At 41.1% G+C, this 14,959-nt stretch overlaps 1 protein-coding gene across 1 annotated transcript in view; it reads right to left on the bottom strand.

Annotated features, from left to right (window-relative positions):
• The window catches only part of LOC137645667 (phospholipid phosphatase-related protein type 1-like), an 86,231-nt gene extending 75,680 nt beyond the window's left edge, over window positions 1–10,551 (bottom strand). Inside the window, exon 1 of the mRNA XM_068378504.1 lies at window positions 10,413–10,551. The gene's annotated coding sequence lies outside the window, so the exon portion shown is untranslated. The remainder of the gene's footprint in view (window positions 1–10,412) is intronic.
• Between the last annotated feature and the right edge of the window lie 4,408 nt (window positions 10,552–14,959).

Genomic DNA, 14,959 nt, shown 5'->3' with positions numbered 1-14,959 from the left:
AACAGGAGACGTATGTTTGACACGCCACATAGCTATCTGCACCCCACATAGCGTTTACGCTTCGAGGGGGAAATGGTGGCAAGTTATGGGAGGAGCCGTTACTAAGTTCTCCTCCTCCGTTACTGTTACGGTACTCGGATGACGTCATAAACGACGCCATGTTGGCCGCCATCTTGGCTGACTTCATAACCGCGCGCCTTCTCCTTTCCTTCGCTTGTAGCGTCTATGACCAGGCGTTTTTTTACAGTTGTTCACTATTATTTCCCAGCATGTTGCAATCTTCAGCCTCTCCTGCTTCTGGAAAGTTGAGTACAGTACTATATTCTTGTATTGTATAAATCAGCTCTGGCAGTAAAGTAACGCTTTTTTTTCTTTAAATACTGTGTTTTTTGGCGGAGCTGTTGCCTTAACCGGAGGCGTCCTGATGCTGTTGTTCGCATCGCATGCTTTATTTAGTAAGCCAGAACAACTCTCCCGGTTTCATAACTAATAGAGCGGAAGCAACCGTTCATCGTCCTTCAGCCATGAAGAACCCTCCTACCAAAGGGAAGAGTTCCTCTATAGACTGACCGATACATGTCATGATACTTCATTATGATCCTCCAAATTATTAACATAAGTAAATATTGCACCTGGTAATAGAGAGTATTTAATCCACTCTGTTCTGTGCACGTACCTGTAGTAAGTTATTGGAAATTAGCCAAAATGAATCTGGCTAAACTAACTGATAACAAGGTTGCAGTTAATTCTAGTTTGCATACAGATAGATTTTTCAAAGGAGCTACATTCGCTTTAGTGGCTATGAGATTGGAAACACACTCTGAAACTGCATAAGGTACACAACCACATGCCTTGTTAATGGCATCGCTAAGTAAGTGTAATCTTAAATTGCTGGGATTAAATAGTAATTGTCTAGGGATTGAAAACCTATAACATTCTTTTGACCTATAAATACATCTAACCACAACTTCATGAATTGAGTTACCTTTATCCTCCACATTTCTTGTAGGAACATTCATGATTTAATCATTAGTGGTAGCATATAGCCTAATGGATCAAATAGTATTTCTAGATTCGTAATACCTTTCTGAGTTGATTAGGATCCAATTAATCTCAAGCTATCTTCATTAAGTTTCCAACCCAGCCCTAGTACTTTATTTCCTTAAAACCCAGTGAAATTCAAATTTTCTCCTCTCCTGTTGGTTGCATCATAAGGAAAGCATTCTCAATATCCCTAGTAAAACCAGATTTATTTAATCTAACTCTCAATGAAATTTGTAGTAAATCAGAAATCAAAGTTGGCCCTGTCCAAAGAGTGTCGTCCAAACTAGGAGACATCGTCTTTTCTTGCTGAACAACCTAACACAATTCTTATCAGCCTTGTTCTACTACACTGTACCTCGTTTAACGTCATGATGCGTCAGATAATGTAAATACTGTAATTGCAGTGTTTGTCAAATACTTGTTCAATGAATCCATAGGCTTCTTTCTCGTTTAGAATATTATAATGATTTTGAAATCTTCATCTATTTAAATTTCTTTACACACTGATGTCAGTCTGTTTACAGTTAACCTTGACCTCCCATGGAACTGATACAATGTAACGATTACCTTTCAGAATATGTTACTATATTTTAGGAGTTTTTCAGAACATTTTTGTTCCTAGTTATTTACTTCGGTATTATTACAGTTTCAACCAAATTTGGATATCTAATATTTTTTTGCTTATATTTTTTTGAGATTATTTATTCAAAAAAGTTACTTGAATCTTCCAGAAAGGATTAAGGAAATAATTGCTGATGAAGTTTGTATACTGCACTTGATAACCAACGCCAAAATACTAGCCCGTGGGGCTAATGATCGTAACAAAACATAGTCCGCTTGTCAGAACAGAGGAGCAGTGAGAATGTTTAATAGCAAACGGCAGAACAAAAAGCAGTAAATAATTAGCTCAACTAAGTAACAAGGTATTTGAAATACAGTCTTATGATAAATACTGCTACAAACGACTCTACACCATAAGAAAGTGGGATGGAAAATCACGTTTTCTCTGTGTCGGAAGTCTGGCAAACAAAAAATCCAGCGTTTTAACCATGTTTCATAACAATTATTATATTTTGATTACAGTAACTTTAAATGCGATGATTAATGAGTTTAGGTTTAACAACTTTGATTATTTTACCCATTTTCTGTACTCACCCTCACAAAAACCAGATTACCCATTGCGGAACCCCATTATTGAAGTTAAGAGGTTCTCTATCTCAAAATCTGATTATCTGAAGCAGAAATAAGGGTCAAATTCAGTATAAAAAAAAAAAATTATATAAGCTAGAAAGAATATATTTCCATATCAGATATCAGTTTGTTTGAAACTGTAATTTACCATATGATCCATGGACCTCAGAGATTCTTTTTCCCTAGGGCTTGTTTTTGTACCTTCAATTGTACCGAGGTACTCGCAATGGACTTCCACTGGGGTGGTAGCCAATTCAAGAATGGAAACCACATTTACTTAATTTACTGAAATTTTATCCTTATAATTGCTAGTGAAAAACCATAGCCATATATAGGTGGTAAGAAAACTAATTTTGAAAATTTCCTTGAAACCCAGGTGTAAAATAACAAATTTTGATCAAAGTGAAAAATCTATTTTCGGGCTCAGGCCATATCGTCTTAATGGAAGGGTTCCTATAGGTAACCTTCTAAGGGATATTTGCAAATATCCCTTAGAAGGCTACCTATAGGAACCCTTCCATCAGCACGACATGGCCTGAGCCCAAAAATTACTGTATATACATTCTAAACACCTGTCAATAACCTTATTGATGTTCTTCCATTGTAAAATTAAATTCATCGTCACCCAACATCACTCAAGTTCCAACAGTTTTTGCCACAGAGAATTCTTTGTTATATTGAGGCTATTCCTCTACCTCAACAGACTATACCTATCATATTTCCCATTATGGTAGCCTATACACAATGATACCACTTAAGTTCATTTTTGGATACTGATGAGCAATATCCATGAAACCTGAGCTTAAATGTGTCTTTCACTCTGTTTCAGTTTACATTTCAGAGTTCAGACTGTTTAACAAGGATCTACAGACAAACTTCCTTCCATACCACGGATTCAGAAAACCACTTCCTTGATTTGTGGTTACTAGAACCCACTAATCAATATAAAAATATGTTATTTTCATTAGTAAAATAAATTTTTGAATATACTTACCCGATGATCATATAGCTGTCAGCTCTGCTGCCCGACAGAAAAACCTACGGGCGGAATACGCCAGCGATCGCTATACAGGTGGGGGTGTACATCAACAGCGCCATCTGTCGAGTAGGTACTCAAGTACTCTATGTCAACACAGAACCAATTTTCTCCTCGGTCCACTGGGTCTCTATTGGGGAGGAAGGGTGGGTCCTTTAATTTATGATCATCGGGTAAGTATATTCAAAAATTTATTTTACTAATGAAAATAACATTTTTCAATATTAAACTTACCCGATGATCATATAGCTGATTCACACCCAGGGGGGTGGGTAGAGACCAGCATATATGTTAACCTTAAGAGCTAAGTATTCCGTATTTCATTTTAGCAGTTATTCAAAATAACAAACATAAAATTAATAAGTACCTGGTAAGGAAGTCGACTTGAACAATTACTCTGCCTTTTTAAGTACGTCTTCCTTACTGAGCCTCGCGATCCTCACAGGATGCTGAGCGACTCCTAGGAGCTGAAGTGTGAAGGGCTGCAACCCATACTAAAGGACCTCATCACAACCTCTAATCTAGGCGCTTCTCAAGAAAGAATTTGACCACCCGCCAAATCAACCAGGATGCGAAAGGCTTCTTAGCCTTCCGGACAACCCAAAAAACAACAATAAAAAGCATTTCAAGAGAAAGATTAAAAAACGTTATGGGATTATGGGAATGTAGTGGCTGAGCCCTCACCCACTACTGCACTCGCTGCTACGAATGGTCCCAGGGTGTAGCAGTTCTCGTAAAGAGACTGGACATCTTTAAGGTAAAATGATGCGAACACTGACTTGCTTCTCCAATAGGTTGCATCCATTACACTCTGCAGAGATCTGTTTTGTTTGAAGGCCACTGAAGTTGCGACAGCTCTAACCTCATGTGTCCTTACCTTCAGCAAAGCATGGTCCTCCTCATTCAGATGGGAATGAGCTTCTCGAATTAAAAGTCTGATATAATAAGAAACTGCATTCTTCGACATTGGTAAAGAAGGTTTCTTAATGGCACACCATAAAGCTTCTGATTGTCCACGTAATGGCTTAGTCCGTTTCAAATAGTACTTAAGAGCTCTTACTGGGCACAGTACTCTTTCTTGTTCATTTCCAACCAAACTAGCAAGGCTTGGAATTTCGAACGATTTCGGCCAAGGACGAGAAGGAAGTTCGTTTTTGGCTAAAAAACCAAGCTGTAAGGAACATGTAGCCGTTTCAGATGTAAATCCAATGTTCCTGCTGAAGGCGTGTATCTCACTGACTCTTTTAGCTGTTGCTAAGCAGACGAGAAAAAGAGTTTTCAAAGTGAGATCTTTAAAAGAGGCCAATTGAAGTGGCTCGAACCTTGCTGACATAAGGAATCTTAGTACCACGTCTAAGTTCCAACCTGGTGTGGCCAACCGACGCTCCTTCGTGGTCTCAAAAGACTTAAGGAGGTCTTGTAGATCCTTGTTGTTGGACAGATCTAAGCCTCTGTGACGGAAGACTGCTGCCAACATGCTTCTGTAACCCTTGATCGTGGGAGCTGAAAGGGATCTTTCCTTCCTTAGGTATAACAGGAAGTCAGCTATCTGAGTTACAGAGGTACTGGTTGAGGATACTGATTTGGACTTGCACCAACTTCGAAAGACTTCCCACTTCGACTGGTAGACTTTGAGAGTGGATGTCCTACTAGCTCTAGCAATCGCTCTGGTTGCCTCCTTCGAAAAGCCTCTAGCTCTCGAGAGTCTTTCGATAGTCTGAAGGCAGTCAGACGAAGAGTGTGCAGGCTTGGGTGTACCTTCTTTACATGCGGCTGACGCAGAAGGTCCACTCTTAGAGGAAATGTTCTGGGAACGTCTACTAGCCATTGCAGTACCTCGGTGAACCATTCTCTCGCGGGCCAGAGGGGAGCAACCAACGTCAACCTTGTCCCTTCGTGAGAGGCGAACTTCTGCAGTACTCTGTTGACAATCTTGAACGGGGGGAATGCATAAAGGTCTAGATGGGACCAATCCAGAAGAAAGGCATCTATGTGAACAGCTGCTGGGTCCGGAATCGGTGAGCAATAATTTGGGAGCCTCTTGGTCATCGAGGCTGCAAACAGATCTATGGTGGGTTGGCCCCACAATGCCCATAGTTTGTTGCATACATTCTTGTGAAGGGTCCACTCTGTTGGGATGATTTGACCCTTCCGGCTGAGGCGGTCTGCCATGACATTCATGTCGCCTTGAATGAACCTCGTTACAAGGGATATGTTTCGATTTCTTGACCAGGTGAGGAGGTCCCTTGCGATCTCGTACAACTTCATCGAATGAGTCCCTCCTTGCTTGGAGATGTACGCCAGTGCTGTGGTGTTGTCGGAGTTCACCTCCACCACCTTGCCTAGAAGGAGGGACTTGAAGCTTCTCAAGGCCAGATGAACTGCCAGTAGCTCCTTGCAGTTGATGTGTAACTCGCTTTGAACCGCATTCCACGTGCCCGAGCATTCCCGACCGTCCAACGTCGCACCCCAGCCCGTGTCCGATGCGTCCGAGAAGAGAAGGTGGTCGGGGGTCTGAACAGCCAGTGGCAGACCTTCCCTGAGGAGAATGTTGTTCTTCCACCAAGTCAGTGACGACTTCATCTTCTCAGAAACAGGAACTGAGACCGCTTCTAGCGTCTTGTCCTTTCTCCAGTGAGCAGTTAAGTGAAATTGAAGGGGGCGAAGGTGAAGTCTCCCTAACGCGATGAACTGGTCCAGTGATGAAAGCGTCCCTATCAGACTCATCCACTGTCTGACCGAACACCGGTCCTTCTTCAGCATGGACTGGATGCATTCTTGGGCTTGATTGATTCTGGGGGCCGACGGAAAAGCCCGAAAAGCTTGACTCTGAATCTCCATTCCTAGGTAAACTATAGTTTGGGATGGGACGAGTTGGGACTTCTCTATATTGACCAGGAGACCCAATTCTTTGGTCAGATCTAGAGTCCACTGTAGATTCTCCAGACAGCGACGACTTGACGCAGCTCTTAAAAGCCAGTCGTCCAAATAGAGGGAGGCTCTGATGTTTGCTAAGTGCAGGAATTTGGCAATATTCCTCATCAGTTTGGTAAAAACTAGAGGTGCCGTGCTTAGGCCAAAGCACAGGGCTTGGAACTGGTAGACGACCTTCCCGAAAACGAACCTTAGAAAAGGTTGGGAATCTGGGTGGATGGGGACGTGAAAGTACGCGTCCTTTAGGTCTAACGAGACCATCCAGTCTTCCTTCCTGACCGATGCTAGAACCGACTTTGTCGTCTCCATGGTGAACGTCTGCTTTGTGACAAAGACATTCAGAGAACTGACGTCTAGCACCGGTCTCCACCCTCCTGTCTTCTTCGGCACTAAGAAGAGGCGGTTGTAGAAGCCCGGGGATTGATGGTCCCGGACTATGACTACCGCTCCCTTTTGAAGTAAGAGAGACACCTCTTGCTGTAAAGCTAGCCTCTTTTCCTCCTCTCTGTACCTGGGAGAGAGGTTGATGGGAGTCGTTGCAAGAGGGGGCTTGCGTAAGAATGGAATCTTGTACCCCTCTCTGAGTAACTTCACAGACTGTACGTCTGCGTCCCTGTTCTCCCAGGCCTGCCAGTAGTTCTTGAGCCTGGCTCCCACTGCTGTCTGAAGAGGATGGCAGTCAGACTCTGCCTCTAGAGGACTTGGAACCCTTCTTTTTGCTCCCACGTTGACTTCCGGCACGAGCACCTCCTCTGCTGGAGGCTCTGCCACGAAAGGGCGGGATGAACCTTGAAGCTGGCGTGTCCATCCTAGGTCTAGGTACGGAGGGCAAAGGTGTGACTTTGCGTACGGATGACGCCACCAGGTCATGGGTGTCTTTCTGGATCAAGGAGGCAGCAATCTCCTTGATCAACTCTTCAGGGAAGAGACACTTAGAGAGTGGAGCGAACATGAGCTCCGACTTTTGACATGGGGTGACTCCAGCTGATAAGAAGGAGCAAAGGTGATCTCGCTTCTTGAGTACCCCAGACACGAAAGAAGCCGCAAGCTCACTAGAACCATCCCGAATGGCTTTGTCCATGCAGGACATGATGAGCATGGAAGTTTCCTTATCCGAAGGGGAGGTCTTCCTGCTCAAAGCTCCCAAACACCAGTCCAGGAAGCTAAAGACCTCGAAAGCGCGGAAAACTCCCTTCATAAGATGGTCCATGTCCGAAGGGGTCCAGCAAATCTTGGAGCGTCTCATAGCCAGCCTGCGGGGAGAGTCTACTAGACTTGAGAAGTCGCCCTGGGCAGAGGCAGGAACTCCCAAGCCGAGAACTTCTCCCGTGGCATACCAGACGCTAGATCTGGAAGCAAGCTTGACCGGGGGAAACATGAAGGAAGTCTTTCCCAACTGCTTCTTAGACTGCAACCACTCTCCCAGTACCCTTAAAGCTCTCTTGGACGAGCGAGCGAGTACGAGCTTCGTAAAGGCAGGAGCTGCTGACTGCATGCCTAAAGCGAACTCAGAGGGAGGTGAGCGTGGTGCTGCAGACACAAACTGGTCTGGATACAAATCCTTAAAGAGCGCAAGCACTTTCCTAAAGTCTAAGGAGGGAGGCGTGGTCTTGGGTTCTTCGATGTCGGAGTGTTGGTCGTCAAGATGTGCAGCTTCGTCATCATCAGAGATACCATCGTCTGAATGTTGAGGAGGAAGAGGCAACGGAGTGGGCTGGACGGCTGAGTCCGGCAGCACGGGTGCATGCGTGGCTGCACTGGACCCAACATCATGCCACTGTTGGTCAGTCTGAGAACTGGCAACCACCAAAGCTGAGTGGGTGCGCAAAGAGTCTACACCCGACTGTGGAAGGATAGCGGAGACCACCGTGGGTTGCGGAGGCTGACGCACCGCGTCAAAACACGGCAGCCTAACTCCACCCTCCTGTTGTTGTGGTAGCTCACGCACGGCAACGGAGTGCTCCGTGCGTCTGTGGGAGTCAGCATGCGTCTGGCAGGGTCGACTGCGCATGGGTGGAGGAGCTCTCACAGCCGGAGTGTGGGAGCAGGCAGCCTCAGCGTCTGCTGGGCGCACAACCGTGGCAGGTTGTAGGTTAACGGGTGCAGCTTCAACCTTCTCCGCAGCCGGAGTGTGGGAGCAGGCAGCCTCAGCGTGAGCTGGGCGCACAACCGTGGCAGGTTGTAGGCTAACGGGAGCAGTGTCAACCTTCTCCGCACGAAACTCCTGCATAACCGCAGCTAACTGAGTCTGCATAGACTGCAGTAAAGACCACTTAGGGTCTACAAAAGCGGCAACAGACGGAGCTACTGTCCGTTGAGACTGAGGGTCTAAAACAGCGGGTGCGGCAACAGACGGAGTTACTGCCTGTTGCGGTACCACTTTGCCTCTCTTGGGAGGTGTGCAGTCGTCGGAGGTCTGCAGCGAGTCCGAACTGACCCAGTGGCTACACCTGGGCCGTTGGACTTGCTCGGAAGGGACCTTACACTTAAGAGGCCGTGAGACCTTGGTCCATCGTTTCTGTCTAGAAACCTCTTCCGCAGACGAGGACAAAATGGGCTCACTCGTCTTCTTGTGGGTGGGACGATCTCGGTAAGATACGTCCGAAACCACGGAGGGTACGTCTGTACGCTGATTAAAGCCTGTCGAACCCTTTGGTCGTACGACATTGCTTCTCCCCTGGGCTTGGGAGCTTGCAAGAGGTCCCGGACTGGGAGGACGACAGGCACGAACAGACGCACCCTCATGCGTAACACTGACACTCACTTCACTTCCCACTGCACTTTTACCTTTCAACTCTCTGACATCAGCCATGAGTTGATTGCGGTCATTAGCCAATGACTCGACTCTCTCACCTAGAGCCTGAATGGCACGCATCATATCCGCCATTGAAGGTTGATGAGAGCTAGCAGGGGGGTCGGGTGCAACCACTACAGGGGAAGGAATAGGTTGAGGGGCATGGGGAGAGGAAAAATCAATAGAGCGAGACGAACTCCTCCTGAGCCTATCCTTCTCTAGCCTACGTGCATATTTCAGGAATTCTTGAAACCCGAATTCCGAAAGCCCAGCGCATTCCTCACATCGATCTTCCAATTGACAGGCTTTACCCCTACAATTGGAACAAACGGTGTGCGGATCGATAGAGGCCTTCGGAAGACGCCTTGAACAGTCCCTAGCGCTACATTTCCTGTACTTGGGGACTTGAGAAGGGTCAGACATCTTGAATTAGTCAAAGGGGGGGGATTCAAAATCTATCCAAGTCGTCAACAAATAATCCAAATCCAAAAAATAATGCAAGGAAGTATTGAAGATAACTTCTGCACAGCGATAGCTAATAACTAGAGATGAATACTTCACCAAATAACGTGAAATTCAATCCAGAAAACAAGAGCGTATTCAGTAGGTCTTGCCGATGGCACGACAGAGAGAAAATTGGTTCTGTGTTGACATAGAGTACTTGAGTACCTACTCGACAGATGGCGCTGTTGATGTACACCCCCACCTGTATAGCGATCGCTGGCGTATTCCGCCCGTAGGTTTTTCTGTCAGGCAGCAGAGCTGACAGCTATATGATCATCGGGTAAGTTTAATATTGAAAAATACAACTTTATGCAATACTCAAATATTAAATCAATTTCTTCTACATACACAAGGCTACCTGCCTCAGTGCTCGAGTCCATATCCATCTGGAAGCATACTATTTAATACAATTAGAAATCTTACGGGGCTAACCTTAGTGTAACCTATATTAAGGGCTAGCTTTGGCGTAGCCTATGTTAAGGGCAAGCTTTAGCGTCGCCTATGTTAAGGGCTAGCTTTAGCGTCGCCTATGTTAAGGGCTAGCTTTAGCGTAGCCTATGTTAAGGGCTAGCTTTAGCGTAGCCTATGTTAAGGGCTAGTTTTAGCGTAGCCTATGCTAAGAGGCTAGCATTAGCGGAGCCTATGCACTTTTACACACGAGAAAACAAGAGAAAGAGAAATTAGGCCACCCTTATTGGAGCCATGATATACATACACAGTACAGTACAGTGTGGTGTTGACATTAAATCATTCGCCTAGGTTATAAGTTACGGAAAATTACTCAAAATTAGCCTAGGCTTGACGGAGTAAAAAAATGAGCCTAACATCCTGGCCATGTCCTAAGATTTTCTAAATTAGGAAAATGGATCACATTCGGGTCTTATTATAGAATAACGTCATCTAACTTACCAGAAGTGGTATTGTGTTTAGACTTGTAACCGGCAACTCGTCCTAGCAAACTGCACACTTCTTTACACTAGCCTTAGCAGAGCGTAAATCGGCATAATACTAGCATGATATGGATAGCATATTAAATTACACATGCACTTATAAACAACTTATAACACATAAGTACTTAGCTGGAAATCTGCCTCGTAATACAATCAGGTCTACAAGTAATAGGTGTTTTGTAAGAGTATTCACCTGCCATCACTTAACAGTAACACAGTTGAAGACTAACTAAAATTTTCCAACGAAGTGGAGACTGTGGAGCAGACATCGGCAAACAAAACAAATAAACCAATCGTTCGAGTTTCAAACTATTGCAGCAAGTTGTCACAGTAGTAATCTAAACAAATATATTTGCACAATTTTCTTAAACATACAGAATCATAAAGTTGTATTTTATATACACAAGTAAATGACGGCTATCGACCTCCCATGATCAATGCTAATACTGTCCTTTTTCTTGTTACACGAAGTTTAGTTCACGAAGAGAGCCTACATAGATTATTAGACTTATCCTTGTCTACAGTAATAGATTTTTAGGGGGGGGGGGGAATCCAATGTATTGGGGACCTTGGGCTTCTTTGCTTTAATAGAACGATGCACAATCCAAAACATTCAATTATTCCTTCTGATTAACTACATTATACTTGAAATACAACTAAATATGAACTATATCCATACAGTTCATTCACTATATAAAATCGATATAATAACAGTATGTATTGAATATTAGCCACGTGTTACTCAACGCCCTACACAATCCAGCAAACAAAACTAATCTGCCACAGTGCCAGTTTGAGTCTGTGCCACTACCAAGCTTTAAAGTTAATCCTACTCCATATGACGTCACAACGATGTATTTTTCTTAATAAAAACTAATCATTTGATAATCAGAATGTATCCCTCTAATAAAATATGTTATCAAAACATCTTATAAAAATCTGCTTCGAAATATTATGAAAGCAATGTAGCTAATTTCCTTGAAAGCAAAAAATCTTCAGGTCCGTCCCCCATAACTAGAGAGTTTGAAAATTATATTATGAAAAATCGGGGTGATTTGTCAAACAGCAACTTATAAGTCCCGGAACTCTTTCTTGGCGCGATATTCCAGTCCTCTGATTGGCTGTATCGTCTCAGTCGTGATTGGTTGTTGCCTTTGTTTACAAATTCACAGTCATCGTAGCCATAATCCAATTAATTATTCCTTCGAAAAATACTTAATTATTTAGCTTACGCATTAATACAAGATTTGTTATTGGTTTTATATTCAAATTCATAATATTTTGAGTTTGATTTCAAGAAATTGTAATTTTTTAATCTTGATTTATCTTAATTAAGTATAGGTATTTTACTTCTACCTAGTTTAATTCATTCATAAAATCCAAAATTCATGACGTCATACACAACCACCAATCACAACAGAGAACGAATCAGCCAATGAGACGCTAGATATTTCCCGCTAAGGAACCGCAAAGGCGAGAGGATTCCTCCGATTTAAGATCCATTTTTTTTTATCAAATTATTGTTTTGGGTTTGTTTCCTTAAAATTTGCAGTTTAAAGTCATCATTTATCGGAAATATGTATTATACTGCCGATATTTTACCACCTAGTCTTTATGACGACATTTATCCAATAAACAAACACATGATTTGGTAATAATTTATTGGTTCAAGGACATTATACTTGCAAAGTAACAAAATTAGAATTATAGTTAGGTAGTTACTTCACCATTTGAACTTGTTATAATGATAGCTCACTAAAACCAGCAAACAAAAGCAAAGACAAGCTGTAAAATTCATCCTACTTTTGATGACGTCACAAAAACGTACTTTCTGAATAAAGTTAAATAAAGAATTAGTAGTAATCAGTAAAATGTGTTATTAAAACATCTGAAAAGGGATTGTTTCTATATATTTTGAAGAAAATATATATATTTAATTCCCCCCAAAATCAGAAATAAATCTTCAACTCAGTCCGAATTTTATGGAAATTTGGGCAGGTTTCTCGTACAGCAACTCACATGGCCCAGTGAATCTCTCTTGTTGGTAAATTTCCGTCCTCTAATTGGCCAAAGCTATGATTGGTGGCTCCTTTCAGGTAATAAAGCTTCATACACACACACACACACACACACACACACACACACACACACACACACACACACACACACACACCCCTAACATTGTAGCCAGATCCACAGGCAAATATTCCTTTGAGTATGACGTTTTTAGCACTTCAACAAAATTCATTATTCATTTTATTACTAAATTAATAACCTTTTAAAGTTTATTTGTATAAAAAATAAATTTTAAGTCATAGATTTATCTTAAATATGTATAGGTGTTTATAGAATACGATTGCCCACCGGTACATACCACCACCAATCAAAGCAGAGGAAGAATTAGCCAATGAGACAACAGTAATTTCCCGCTAAAATGCATAAGGCGAAAGTTTTCCTCTGGTTTATGGACTGTTGTTGGCGAACGAATCACAATGATATTCAAGATACATTTTATTAGTAAATAGTTGTTTTGAGTTTGTTTCCAAAGTTACAATCTTCAAGTCATAATCTATCTGAAATATGTACACCGTTGATAACAAAATGACGTATTGCTTAGTAAAGATATAATTTGGTAATGATCTGTTCAATTACATTATACTTGGAGTGTAACAAAATAGGAACTAACGTTATGTAGATCCTTCAATTATCTAATTTGATTTAATAATAGATCCTATCAGTGTTACTCAGTACCTTACTTAAAACTAACAGAGCCACTTGACAAACTGCAAAATTCATCCTACTCATTATGACATCACAGAGACGTATTTTCTTAACATAGATGATTTGGTAATCAGAAATCCATTTAATGAAATATGCTATAAAAACATCTTAAAATGGAGTGTTACTATCTCATCTGAAGACAATATATCACCAATTCTCTTAGAAATTAGATAAATCTTCAGCTATGTTTTCCATAGCTAGAGCGTTTAAATACGATTTTATGGAAATTCTGGTAGGTTGCTCGTACAGCAACTCATAACTCTTGGGAACTCTCTCTTGATAGTAAATTCCGATCCTCTGATTGGCTATATCTTCCTCAGTTGTGATTGGTGATTGCTTTGCTTGCTAAAGCTTAACAAACACACGCACATCTAACATCGTAGCCAGAACACAACCAAATATACCTTCGAATATGACGTATTTATTTGACTTATACATCTCAACAAGCTCCATTATGTATTTAGTTAATAAATGATAACCATTTCAAATTTATTCTCATGACAATTTTATTTTTTTCATCAAAATTTTATCTGCAATAAGTATAGGGGTTTCACTCCTACCAGGTTAACTTCATTCACAAAAATACGATTGCATGACGTCACATGCAACCACCAATCAGAACTGAGAAAGAATCAGCCAATGAGACGTCAGATATTTCCCGCTAAGGAAACGCATAAGATGAGAGAGTTCTTCAACTTCCTCTGCCTTATGGGTGCTGTTGGCAAACGAGTTGAATTCACTCGAGTCATTTCATTGAAACGCTCTGGGAATATAATATATGCATACATCCATACACACACACACACACACACACACATATATATATATATATATATATATATATATATATATATATATATATATATATATATATATATATATATATATATATATATATATATCCCGAGAATATTTCCTTCTTATGATCTTTTGGATATCATTCAAATGCTTATCAATTATATATAGACTTTTCCTTCAGTAATCCGAATCAGTAACCTAGAAGTGGGAAACGTGTGTGTGTATATATATATATATATATATATATATATATATATATATATATATATATATATATATATATATATATATATATATATATATGATTTTTATGTAATTTTCATTATCATCATTGTTTCTATCCCAGTCATTATCATTTAGAATATTTTGAGAGATAAGGTTAAGGATTTTCTAGTTCATATGTTTGATTTTATAAAAGAAAAAAAAAAACCCTTAAGTCAAAAGTCCAAATAAAATACATAGTAAATAGCAGTTTATAGGCTATGTATGGACATGAATTCCCTTTTTGTGTTTGTTTTGTTATAAACATTAAAACAATGGTTTAAATACAGAATACAGAAGAAGTGGTCTTTTCAGTGGAAAAATTCACACTCAATTTCATTTTACCATGGCTGAAAGCAATTGAGAATGTATGCTTCTTGTTTCCTTTATAAACAAATTGGAATTATTTAACTGTCAAGAATTAAAACAACATCAGCAACAATCAGTTGAAAGGCCTACTTGTAAAATTTGTAGTCTTTAACACTCAATTTCTTAACCTAACCTAATAAAGTGCATGTTTCCTTAACAAACTATTGACTAAAAAATCGGTTGTAAAGTAATTTTCTATGTCGAGATAAAGTTACAGGTGTAGGCCTATGTAGGCCTACTTAGTGACCAGGGTCAAAAACTTTTCTTGAGAACGTCCAGTCATGATAGGCTCAATAA

The sequence above is a fragment of the Palaemon carinicauda genome, chromosome 8, assembly GCF_036898095.1.
Source record: "Palaemon carinicauda isolate YSFRI2023 chromosome 8, ASM3689809v2, whole genome shotgun sequence".
Classification (NCBI taxonomy): Eukaryota; Metazoa; Arthropoda; class Malacostraca; order Decapoda; family Palaemonidae; genus Palaemon; species Palaemon carinicauda.
Note: the sequence above shows the minus strand (reverse complement) of the source record. Positions and strands in the feature narration are given on the sequence as shown.